The 13,492-nt window shown below is 35.4% G+C and overlaps 1 protein-coding gene across 2 annotated transcripts in view; it reads left to right on the top strand.

Moving 5' to 3' along the window:
* The window catches only part of LOC135083775 (facilitated trehalose transporter Tret1-2 homolog), a 62,579-nt gene that overhangs the window by 9,093 nt on the left and 39,994 nt on the right, over nucleotides 1-13,492 (top strand). The gene's annotated exons all lie outside the window — the stretch shown is intronic.

Consider the following 13,492-nt stretch of genomic DNA (forward strand, 5'->3'; position numbering starts at 1 on the left):
AAATTAATATTGCATTACCCAGGTAGATATAACATAACATACAACTTTATACATAAACATAGAGCTTTCGTAGTCGGCGAACTCTACATCAAAATGTTCGTATGTGTGCAAACAAAACTGCAGTAAGATGAAAAATCAGAATCTACCTCTGTTACTTACGATTTTAAAGAGGGTTTTTTTTTATATTTTATACCTTTTACCATTTGAAAAGTAGGTAGTACCTAAAGACCTAGGTAAACTATTAAAGATCCATAAATTTTAGAAGATTTGGCTTGTTGTAAATGATCATCATTAATGGAAATCGATAAATCAATAGGATCGACGAAAATTCTGAGATCGAAGGTTTCAGAAGGAGACCTAATCCTAAGCTATGATGTGTTTGTTTGACAGGACGTATTACTAACTTTACTAAGTATTGTTTGATCATCTCTTTCACCTACTTTTCCTGTTACCGTTGATTTTAGTTATCTCCTTATCAGCTCTCGTTGACTCGATAACTTTTATAGACTGGCTAGTCCATAAAGCGACTGATTTAGGTACTCAATGGGTGTTTATTGAAGGATTTACTGCTTCGGTATTAATCTCAATTCGATAATTACATAGCTATTTACCTACTTATTAATTACTATTAACGCTATCTGTTATGTTTTACGATAATTATTTTTTTACAAGCTTTTCTCTTTATTTGGGTTGGTCAGTTCCATTATAGATATAATTTAATGGAAATCATTACATTTAATTATCTTATTTCAATCTGATTTGTAAGATATTAACTTCATATCAAAGAGATTGTATTATTGAACTTCAAGCAGTAAAACCTGTGGTAAAACCATTAAAAGAAGAAAGTTAAACGCTCGCGATTCAATTGTTTTTAACGCTACAAAATTAAATTCGTAAAATTTTCCTTCAAAATTTGACTATACGTAGATAATATGTCGTATTTACTTGATATGTAGTTATCTATCTACCTTGGCCTTTTTATCTACGATAGGTAAGTAGGCATAAATATCAAAATCGCATTAAATCAAAGCTACCTATCTGAAACCAGATACTACGATTTTAAAGTACATTTTTTTATCATATTCCATCAAGTTTTATGTTTTGATTTATTTCAATGAAATAAGGACTCACGTGTTTATAATTTATAATAATGTTATTGAATTCCTGTCTACATTGTAAATTATTAATAATTATTGGAAAACACTGTCGTATAGAGAGGAATTCATTTATGCTGCTGGCAATATGACAAATAAATCTTGAGTATAAAGAACAGGGTTATCTTAATTAATTTATGTTATTATATTTTAATTAATAAAAAATATTAATTTAGCTCAGTAGCCTATATCAATCCGCTTTGCAACGGAAGTGGAATCTTAACTTCGAACTCGTATGTTCTTCTGCTTAATTTCGTTGCGGGTCCAATGACATAATAACATGTCACCATTTTACCTATGATTCACAATAAATGATTTTGTATTTGTATTTGACAGTTAACTTTCCCCCGGGACAAACTTGACCTTCATTGGTTGGGTTTTTTATGGCGGTCAAGCTGTAGATCCTGGCTACACAGGAGTTGCAGCGGTGGGAAAGAGAGGTGGGAATAGTCCCGTTATTATCACCTTTCGTAACGTTACCTATTACATCCTACTACTTCAGCTAATTACGAGTTTACATTTCATTACTTTACCTGTTTTATTCGTAAATCGAATTTATAGTCTAGTCTACATAACTTACTATAACTACAATACCTTTACTATATCTTGAAACAAAGTCGCTACATCTGTCTGTACGCTTAGATGTAATGAAGATATACGGGACTATTCCCACCTCTCGTTCCCACCACTGCAACTCCTGTGTAGCCAGGATCTACAGCTTGACCGCCATAAAAACCCAACCAATGAAGGTCAAGTTTGTCCCGCCCGGGGGAAAATTAAACTGTCATTGGACCCGCAACGAAGTTAATCAGAAGAACATAGGAGGAGTTCGAAATTAAGGTTCGACTTCCCTCCATTGCAAAGCGGATGACAGGTGACAAACGAAGATATGTCATGAGGTCATTACCTAATTATTACTATGTTAGATAGGGTGATTCAAGATAATAAAAGTTAATATAATATTGCAAGCGTGCTAAGTCCCGATTCGCTAGAACTCTAGGATTATTTATTAAGTAGGTACTTCATATCTATTTAATTTCTTTAGTCTAACCGTGACATTGAAATTCCTTATCAATAATATCTCACATGTAATTATCGAAGCAAAATGACTTAATTTATTGAATTGCAAAAACTGCATGCTTCACACGTTATAAGATAAATACGTTCAAAAACGTTTAAAGGTCATAGCAGACTTATCAACTCGGAAAGGGATCAACACCGTATCGCCTTTGTAGCTGTCATCGCCTTTCGCGCGCTGTCAATCGCAAGGCGACGCGTATACGTTCCGGTGCGGATAATTTGGTACCTACACAGAATATCGAGAACATAGAAATAGAGCCAGAGAAAGAGCACAGGCTACTCTTCATCATCATCATTTAAGCTATAGGACGTCCACTCTTGAACACAGGCCTACCCCAATAAAATCCATAATAACGGCGTTCGTTTTTTCGTATTCGGTTACGGATTTCCTCATTTATGATTCGATCTCGTAAAGAAACACCGAGTAAAGCCCTCTCTATAGCACGCTATGGAATTTTACTTAGCTCAGTTTCTGAGCCGTTTATTATCACTGGTAATATACACTGGTTGTAGACTTTCGTTTAAGTGTAGGTACGTTGCAGTATGGAGTTTCATACAAACGCCCGTATTCACAAAACGATGCTTGCGTGAAGCAGCAATCGAACTCACAGCGTTGAATAGAGCTCTGTGATTGGTTCGTTTATCACCCTGTGCATCCACGCGTACTGTGAGACCTCATAGTAATGTTTGTGAATACTGATCGCCTCGAGTTGATACGGTTTCGATCCCTTTCCGGCTGATAAGTGTGCTACGTTCTTAAAGCTGATAATTATGTCCACTTTATGGCATCACTGAATGGTTTTATTCTTCCATTGTGGCGTAAATTAGTCAATTGTAAGTGAAGTGTCAAAGGAATAACTCAGTCTAGTTGAGGAATTTTGAAATAATGATACAAGTATGATAATAAGTTGGCTATTAGAACCAAAACGTAGTACCGGTTCCATATTTTCAGATTGTTTTGTCGCTCTCGCTCTTACCAGCATCTCGATTTTTGAGTCGAAAACTACAGGAAAAGCATTCGTAACATAGCCCGTGAAGTTTAGTAGTCTAATAAATACCAACATATTCTCGTTTCTTACTGTTTTCCAATGCAATGAAAAGCAATAGAAAAACATGCATGCCTCAACGTGGCTTTTTTAACCGACTTTAAAAAAGGGAGATTCTCAATTCATCGCAATATTTTTTTAGAAATTAATCAGTATGTGATCCCATGAAAAATCTACATGAATTGGTTCAGTAGATTTTTCAGAACCCTTAAAAAACGCAGACGCCGTTTCATTTTTCCAACTTCATGCATCGATATCTTCGAGTGCTGTTAACCAACTTCGATAAATGTTAACCCCCAACAAATTAACCGAACACACTGAAATACCTACTTCTAAATTCTGCAGAATAATCAAGTTTGATCGTGAAAAAGATATAAACAATCACATTCTTCAGTCACTATCACCAAAGATCTAAAGATGTCTGGATACGTCACATCACGACAGCTTTCGGGGATTAATAAAATAACATTGATTAGAATCAATACCAACAGCATTTGGCAATCTTGTTATAGATATGATAATTTACAGTTACCTACCCACCTGCTAACTTAGTGAAACATATTGAACTTGCCAAATGACATGTAAAGAAATTATTTCAGGGTTAAGTATTTTACGAGTATTTGATAAGGTATGCCTAAACCCAAATCGATATGATTGGTGGTGGTTAGTATGGTTTAGATAATTTTAACTTAACCTTACCTTCGATTAAACCACAGTTTAGTGATGAGTCATGTTTGAGATTTGTAAGTTCTTTAGTAATACTGCCCTAGAGCTTCAAAAAGCTTCAATATCGGCTTCAATTACTCCATAGCTGAAACAGTTTACTTAGCTATCCGTGATTTTTCAAATCTTCAAGCACTGAAACACATAGCTCTCCATATAACCCTCCACTGAACCAACCATTATCACAAGCAAAGAAATTTTTCCGCTTTGTAAGACTTTTACACAATAATTTCCTATTACTTGAGTAACCTACTTGTGCGAGTTTGTTCTTTGATAGCCCCACTCATCTGGAGAGCGTCCTTGTGACCATGCAATGTGCGTCCACTTCTGGTGATAATTATGGGTAATGAGTTGCGTAATTAGTGACAGATAGGTACAGTTTCAACCGCCTCTGTGGTCTAGTGGTAAGACCACCTGCTTCAGACGCAGAGGTCCCGGGTTCGATTCCCAGTGGGGGCAGATTTTTCTGTTCGGTTTGGTTGGTGGTAGGGCTTGTTCTAAGTCCGCCTGGCTAGCTACCACCATCTTACCTAAGTCTGTCGCCATAACAACAATGTTAACAGCATTGTAGTGTTCCGGCAGTTAGAGGTAAGATAGCCAGTTCCTCCGTGGTTGATGATTCCGGGTGAAGCTCGCTTCCACCTTCGGCCTGATCGTCACTTACCATCAGGTGAGATACAGGCCAAGAGCTTCCTCGTTGTGGATTAAAAAAAAACAGTCAGCGTCAAATATGTAGTTCGTGACACCCAAAGATAGCAAAAAGTTCGCAATTCTTTGTTACAATTGGAATGAGGTTGTGTTGTCAACTTTTTGGCCACTGAGTGTCACGAACTATTTGATGCTGACTGTACTCTTTATTGCACCACGCAAAATGGAATAAGTATAGAAATAAATAAATATAAAATTGAAGCGCAAGTTTGGCGCTCTTATCGCTAGGAAGAGATCAAGAGATCTTCAGTTATGGGGGAAGAAGTTTTTTAAATGAAAGGGGAAGGCAGTAATCGTTTGATATTGAACGACATGGTCTAATGATTGATTCATACCATTACTAGATTTCCGCCCGCGGCTTCGCCCGCGTGGAATTTTGTCTGTCACAGAAAAACTTTATCGCGCGCGTCCCTGTTTCAAAAACCGGGATAAAAACTATCCTATGTCCTTTCTCGCCTTTCTCGAAACTCAAATTTCATCAAAATCGGTTTAGTGGTTTAGGCGTGAAAGTGAGACAGACAGAGTTACTTTCGCATTTATAATATTAGTATAGATTCCTTGGTCTGCCAATAAGATTTTCAGAAATGAAATATGTGTTTCGTAGGTGCTATTAAAGCTGAAATCGGACTATTGTAAGCCAGCGCCAGCACAGTCTTCCAAGCACTGTGATTGTAATGAGAAAATTTGCCGATAAAATATTGTAAGGACTTTTTGTGGCGATAGTCTAGTACCGTAGTACTTTATTATTATTCTGTGCTAGTACTTAAGTAGTAAGTTGTATTTTGGGTTAGAGAACAAAACTCTTTTCCATGAAATCCTTACTTTTCAACACTACAAGTCGTTGCATGATCAACGGCATTGAAATATCTCGATCACAAATAAACAAGAGTTCTAAATCATTAATAGTTTATTTTATCGGTTCGTATGAATCAAAGATGGTTTACAGAACATAAACATGTCTTCTGTGGCTATGGACGTTTTGCAGATGCTTTCCTGCAGTTTTGACCTTGGTAACTGCAACTACGATAGCCATTTTGGTAAAAGTTTATTGATTAGATAGGTACTATGTTGATAAATAAATAGTTGTCTTCTCCTTTATTTATACGAAATATGTAACATTTATTTATTTATTTATTTATGTAACAAAGGACTTGGCCAAAAGTCCATAGAAAAAAACCTATAGAAAATAGGTTTGTAGTATCCCACACGTAAGATTGCGTTTAGGCCTCCATGAATTTTGTTACAGCCCGGCAGAATTTGTAGAAAATAAAAAGGTCAAATTGTAAATACTATTTTCTTGGTTCCTAGCGTCCTATAAATAATGTAAATGCTTACATTATTTATACAGAACTCTAAAACCCAATCTTATAACTTTGTTTTTTTATTTACTTTGTCAGTAACGTATCATTTTAATCGCATCCTTATGACAAGAAAATGCACCGTCCATCAAAACTGGAGGAAAACCGTCCAAATACGTGTTCCACCGATCAATTAGACGGATGCAGGAACACAGGAAATCCTGGTACAGTCGGCCACAAATTAGACCTTATTGCAATCACATAAGAATGCTGCAATTTAGTCATAGACAGTCATCTGTCATCTTAGTTGGTTTCCTGCGCGTGCGCCCTTGAAAAGAACGCGAGAGGAATTTCTATTGCCTAATTTTGTTAATGAAAGCAAAAGGAAGAATGGCTTAGCGGTTAAAGTTAGCAGTGGTCCTGCATTCGATTCCTGTAGGCGTAGGATGCGCGCTACGATAAACTTTTTATCGATTTAGCACATAAGCCCATACATTAATTGTTGTCTAAAATCGTCGATAAGATTTTTACCACGGCGCGTATCCTGGCCCGGCTGGATGGGGTATCTATCATGTTATGAAATAAAGACTATGTCGTTTCATGGTCAGTGATTTATTTATTTATTTATTAATTGACAAAGATCTACCAACAACACAGGATTTTCCTCTGGTTCTAATATTCCTAGCTAATCACAAATGTTACAAAGCCTATGAGGCTCTGTTTTGTCTCCATCTTCTATCTTGTACCTACTATATTTTAATCTTTTCAATATTTAGTCCTTTCAAGGAAAGGTCATAAAGAAAAGATTATAATTACTATCAAATAAATTACTTTCAGAAGAAAGTTTACTTATCAGCCAGCCACACGCCGTTCTTTATTTTATCATAATAATATCCTAAGATAGGGTAACATATGATAGGGTAAAACGACATTATCGATGTTCAACTGCAATAAAATAATAAAGATGGGTTTTAAATCGAATCAATTTGGAAAAAAGACTTAATGGACTCTTTAGGTGTGATATGTAATCTCCCCTGTCTAGTACCTATAGTTCCAAAATACTGAGCTGTCCTATCCATGACATTGACAGCGGGGCGCCACCGTCAATACCGGATCGCTGGTTTTGATTTTTGCCATGTTGGAAACCATATAGTTGAACGATGGTAGCGCCCCCCTGTCATTGAGTATGGTGGGACAGTTCAGCGTGGGTCATCTATACCTCCGACTTACGTAAACAAAGATAAAAAAATTACATAAAATTATCACTAACTACTTACTGGCCAGTATTAATTTAAAAATTATATTACTTGAATAAGCTGGTACTGGCTACATACACATAATGCAAGCCATAAGAAAAACAAAAGAAAGAAAATGCACAGATTCTAACATTATAATATTCAAAAATAGAACACGAATAGAAATAGGAAAAACAAAAGAAATAAATTACATAGAATACCTAACTAACGAATTCAAAAATGGAACACGGATGTTTTTTAATTATTTTTGGCTTTCATGCCAGTTCACACAGATTAAGCAAAAGTAGGTATTTAAACTCAAAATGGGAATAAATTACATTTTAAAAAAAATAAAACCGACTTCTATAAAGAAAAGTTGCTTGTTGATCAATTACTTATTTATTTAGGATACTAATTTATACATTTCCAACATTATAACACCTTAAAGTTACTACTTCTTGCTTTCAATGCTCCAACTGAACTGCCTGTCCGGCGGCATGCCCGCGATAAGGCAACTTCCCCTTCCATTCGTCAAAGTCAACCGGCTCGAAACGACTTATCGACAGCATGCCCCGGAAGTAGTCAAAATCAATACTTAAATAACAATTTATTTCTAAATTACTAAACTGTATACAATAAAAATTCTAAAATAATTACATTAAATAATAAACATGAAATATGTAATTGAATATAATACAGAATAAATTCTGAAATCATTCTAATATCTGCAAAAATGTCCAGGAAGTAATCAAGTAAAGTATTGAATTTTAATAATGGGTTTTTAAATTCTACCAAAATTATTACAATAACTATCTATAAGCAACTAATAATCGTATAAAATACAATATTAATTCTAAAATCATTACATTCGGCCATCCGTCACCGTGATGCCTCCTGGCATTCACGTCTCATAAAGATATTAAAATCATTACATTCGGCCTGGTATTCCCGTCTTAATAAAGATATAGTCTAAAATCATTACTATTAATTTTCGAAACAATATGAATCATATTATTATTTATACAACTTGTAAATAAGTGTTATTATCATGTGCAAATTTTGTTAAGAAAATGAAGATCCTGAATTTTATTTAATTTTGTACATTAGGAAACTTAAAAACTTAACCCACGTAACTTAGGTACTATGCACACACTGTTGGTACAGGCACAGCAGTCTTTACACAATAACTTTCCTAGATAATACCTATTACTTATAATATTAACTTTAATTGCCCACAGAGAGCATAATAATACGCCTACCTAAAGAGCATTCATTATTTATTTATCACTTTACTACATCAGAATTATGTTTGCGCACACTGTTGGGTACAGCAGTCTATACACAATAACTTTCCTTAGATAGTACCTATTACTTATAATATTAACTTTAATTGCCCACAGAGAGCATAATAATATGCCTACCTAAAGAGCATACTGTTCATTATTTATTTATCACTTTACTACATCAGAATTATGTTTTTCTAAGGCCTCAACATGAATCTAAGCTTGTATGGATCATAATGGTTTGTTTTTTTGCAAAACTTAGAACACCAGTAGCTATCCTATGTATCGTATTTCCTAAAATTTCTGTCAATTTATAGGGACCAACAAACTTTGACAGAATCTTTGCACTTTTTGTTTTCAGTTCTATAGCGAACGGCCTTCACAAAAACATTTTAGAAAATGCATCTACGACAGTAACGATGTGTGTGTTACCTAAAATATTATTCGGTTGTGTTCCCGTCTTTCGTCCTCACAGAGGAATCCAAATAATCCATTCAAGTGCGAAACTGTACTTCAACATTATTTTTTTTGTTTTGGAAACCAATACTGTTGTATTCTTACGAGTGTTTGAATATCCGTAATGCTCGATTTCATCACGATTAGCACACAAATGTCTCATCTAGCATTACGTGGGATCACTAAAAATAATTTCTTATTAACTTTAACGTGGTTCGGTTATGGCATTGGAGACATAAATAACAACGACTTCTATGCCGTTGTGGATTAAAAAGACTTAACATCCGGTACTCGGCCTCCGGTTAATCTAAATATATATAACTCAAAGGTGATTGATTGACTGACTGACTGACTGACTGACTGACTGACAGTGATCTATAAACGCACAGTCAAAACCACTCAACGGATCGGGCTGAAATTTGACATGCAGGCAGGTAGATGTTATGACGTAGGCATCCGCTAAGAAAGGATTTTACGAAACCACCTCCTAGGGGTAAAACAGAATCCGCGCGTACAAAGTCGCGGGGGGGCGTTAGTTACATTATATTCCTCCATCACTATTATATCACTTGTTTTGCGAACCTTAAATAAATAAATAAATATCAATGATATCGCAACTGCCTAAGGTGGGAATTAAGCCCACGAAAATATTTTGATCGAGAGGAGACTAAGAAATTTGTAACTATCCTCGGTAAAACCAGAATTAGTTCAAATTCAAATTCAAATTCAAATAATTTATTTGTGAAACACAGGTAAGGAGTATGATGTACAAACAAAAGATGTGTTCAAGCCGTGATCAGCCTTGTCGGCATACAAATGTTAAAGCGTGATTTTAAATAAAGAAGAGTAATAATGAGCAAATTAAATGTCAAATCATAAATGTCAGTTAAATTAATTGTAAGATTAAAATAAATAAATGCAGGGCAGTCAATCGGATATTAGTCAATATTAGATTAAATCAAGGTTGTCAAGGAGGAAATTGTAGAAAAACTATTTAAATTGTAGGAACTCATGCACTGAGTAAAAACTGTTACTTGTATCTGTGATTTCTATTATATCAGTAACAAAAAGTGCCAAAAAGTGTTCGTGGTTCTCAAAAGTATTCTGATTAGGACCTTAATAGAATGTTAGTGTAGAACTATCATTCAAAACCGTGAGAAATGACAGTTCCGAGAAGTTCCGACCATTTGTCAGTGGTCTACATACCTATACATCATTGATCACTAACATTACAACAACGTCAATCTTATCAACATTCATGTTTATATTAGCTCTTTTTAGAGGTAAGAATGATAACTGACCAAATCTCTTACAAATGGAGTATTATCAAAATGCTTCGCCAAACTAAGTACCTACCAACATCAGCATCGGTTTTGCGTAAAAGAGTGCTCTCATTACAACAATTATTAAGTACGCGTTTATGGATTTTCCATTTACCAAAACAGTCGTTCTATTTGAAGTTGAATTCAGGGATTACATTGTCAAAACTGTTATTAAAAGAATAACTACGTAACTACTAAACGTATAAAATTTCAAAATACTTCAATAAAGAGTATTTCCGAACCTAAGCTGCTAACCTGCTTGCTTCTTCAATAGAGCTCGAAGATGAGCCCCTTGCATTCTTTTCTTGGAACTTCGCCCCATAGAAGACGGACGTGGTGACGCTTCCTTACTTGGATGACGAAGATAACTTCATACGCTTATCTCGCTTATTTCGTCGTCGGCTGACGGGCGTCCCCGGTGGTGTACCGGATTCATCTTCAGACGTCATTGTTCTCAACTGTGAAATAAAGTCCTCGACGGAATAAACTGTGTATGACAAGTATCAACTCAACATTTTATGGGAATAAGAATAAAAGAATAAGAAATTAATTTATAATATTCATTGCATGTCAAATTGTGAAATTGTCAATACAGATTATTAATTATAGTCAATTGGGAGCTATGTTCAATGTTAATTTCATATTTAAAGATAAGATACTTTATTGCCTCGTTTTTACATGCTTTACAAACATAGAAATATAAACAAAAAAAATTACATTAAAAAACATAAGAGGCAAAAGGTTGAGGCTCAGCATATGCGAGGTCAAGCATACCCTACCCAAATTCGAATTCAAATAATCTTTATTGCTCCAATGTTGGGGATATAAAAGTTCTTACATAAGACATAGACCCAAAACATGGACCCTGCTAGGGTATTGCAACATGAGATCAAATCTAATAAGTATTATAATTTAATATACCCCACATTAAAGCAAGTTTAATTTATCTCCTATCCAAAATTAAATATTAAAATCTATTAATCGACAATTATTGTATGCTTTTTGAGCAAAGCATGGTAATTTCACTGTTATATGTAAACATTTTACTTAATTATGCTTCACAAATAAAGATTTTAAGTTTGTATTTTTGTTTTATTTCAATGCAACTTTCATACACAACCCTGTGACGACTGGTTGGCTCGCTTGACATACCCGCAAAATCCTACCGGAAGTCAGCAAGTACAACCAGTGCGTCTCCTAAAGGGGCATACATAGCCCAACGCTAGGTGGCTCGCTTGACATGCCAGCAAGCACACCTAGTGCGTTTACTAAACGGACATGCATAGCCCTTCAACGCCAGGTGGCTCGCTTGACATGCCAGCAAGCACACCTTGTGAGTCTTCTAAACGGACATACTTAGCCCTTCAACGCCAGGTGGCTCGCTTGAAATGCCAGCAAGCACACCTTGCGAGTCTTCTAATCGGACATACTTAGCCCATCGGCACACCTGGCCGCTAACTTAAAAATTATGGACACACCTGGCCCATCGGCACACCTGGCCGCTAAAGTTAAAATCAAGGACACACCTGGCCCATCGGCACACCTGGCCGTTAATATAAAATCAAGGACACACCTGGCCCTTCGGCACACCTGGCCGCTAACTTAAAAATCAAGGACACACCTGGCCCTTCGGCACACCTGGCCGCTAAATTAAAAATCAGACACCTGGCCACGCCTGGCCGCTACTAGTTGTGGAACATACATAGCTCCAATGAATCCTACATAGCATTTATGAGTTTTACAAATGAAGTGTCTTTTCACCATACCTCGAGTACTCATTGCAAAAATAGCGTCTAACAAAACTACACAAGTCTGTCGTCTGCATACTACAATAATTATGAACCTTATTTATCACTAGCACAAGCAGTCGTCGGTTCGTAAAATCAAAGTTATCTTTATTCGTGTAGACTAATTAAATTAGTTACTTAAAAATCGTCAAAATGTTCTTAAGGAGCCTAGTGCTTCGAGACAAACATTTAGTAAAAGAAGCGTATCAAGAATCGCTTCATAAACTGTCAAGGAGTAACCTTGACCAAATGAATCATTCAAGTTTTTTTTTTTTTTGCTAGTATAACTTTGTTCTTATGTACAGTTTAAATGTACTTTAATGATAGATCTTATCAATTCTACAACAATATAAAAAGTGGCATCTAGCTTTATACCAGAAACGTGTCTAGCTTTGTACGAGTAATTGTAGGCGCATCTAACCGTACGAGTACTTTGTAGTCGCATCTTGATAAACTGAAGGAGCAACTAGCCAATTAACAATCCATATTTCAGTAGCTTTTGCCCGCGGCTCCACCCGCGTGAAATTTAGTTTGTCACAGATCCGTCATAAATCATAGTCTACATGTTATTCTGGGTTATAAAGATTAATACTGGAAAGTTTCATCAAAATCCGTTCAGTTGTTTTTGCGTGAATAAGTAACAAACATCCATCCAGACATCCAAACTTTCCCATTATAATATTAGTAGGATTAAGTTAAATATTGCATAAATACTAAATTTATGAAGATTTAGAGTACCTTAATTGGGGGACTTCTAATATTATGCGAACTACTAATCTAATATTATTCTAACTATAACTTAGTCTTTGAATTATATTCATCAGGACATAGCACACTTAACTAGTCCTTAAGGTTAATAAATGCCGATACACTTAATCGGTCTGTATAGCCATCGAACTAATATATTTAAGTCTTGAAATTATCTTCGTCAGGACATAGCACACTTAACTAGTTCTTAACGAAAATAGACTACACACTAAATCGGTCAAAAGTAAAATAAAATTTTATTTTATTAAGTTAGTATCATCAGAGGATAGCCCCGTCAAATACGAACATAATAATTTGAATACTAATGTGTTCCGTATTATGTCCGTTCCGCCAGAGAATAGCCCCGACCATATACGAGACGCAATACAGCACACAAGATTCGAACATGCACTTCAGTAGTTTTTAAAATATAGGTACACGCTTCATTATGTTAATATCGTCAAAGGGTAGACCCAATCATATACAAACATAATAATTTAAATACAAATGTGCTCCGTATTATGTCCGTTCCGCCGGAGAATAGCCCCGACCATATACGAGACGCAATACAGCACACAAGATTCGAGCGTAGTACATATTATACAAATACAAAATTAAATATTTTATTAAGAAACATGTTGCATTGTCATTAC

Source organism: Ostrinia nubilalis, chromosome 24, assembly GCF_963855985.1.
Source record: "Ostrinia nubilalis chromosome 24, ilOstNubi1.1, whole genome shotgun sequence".
NCBI lineage: Eukaryota > Metazoa > Arthropoda > Insecta > Lepidoptera > Crambidae > Ostrinia > Ostrinia nubilalis.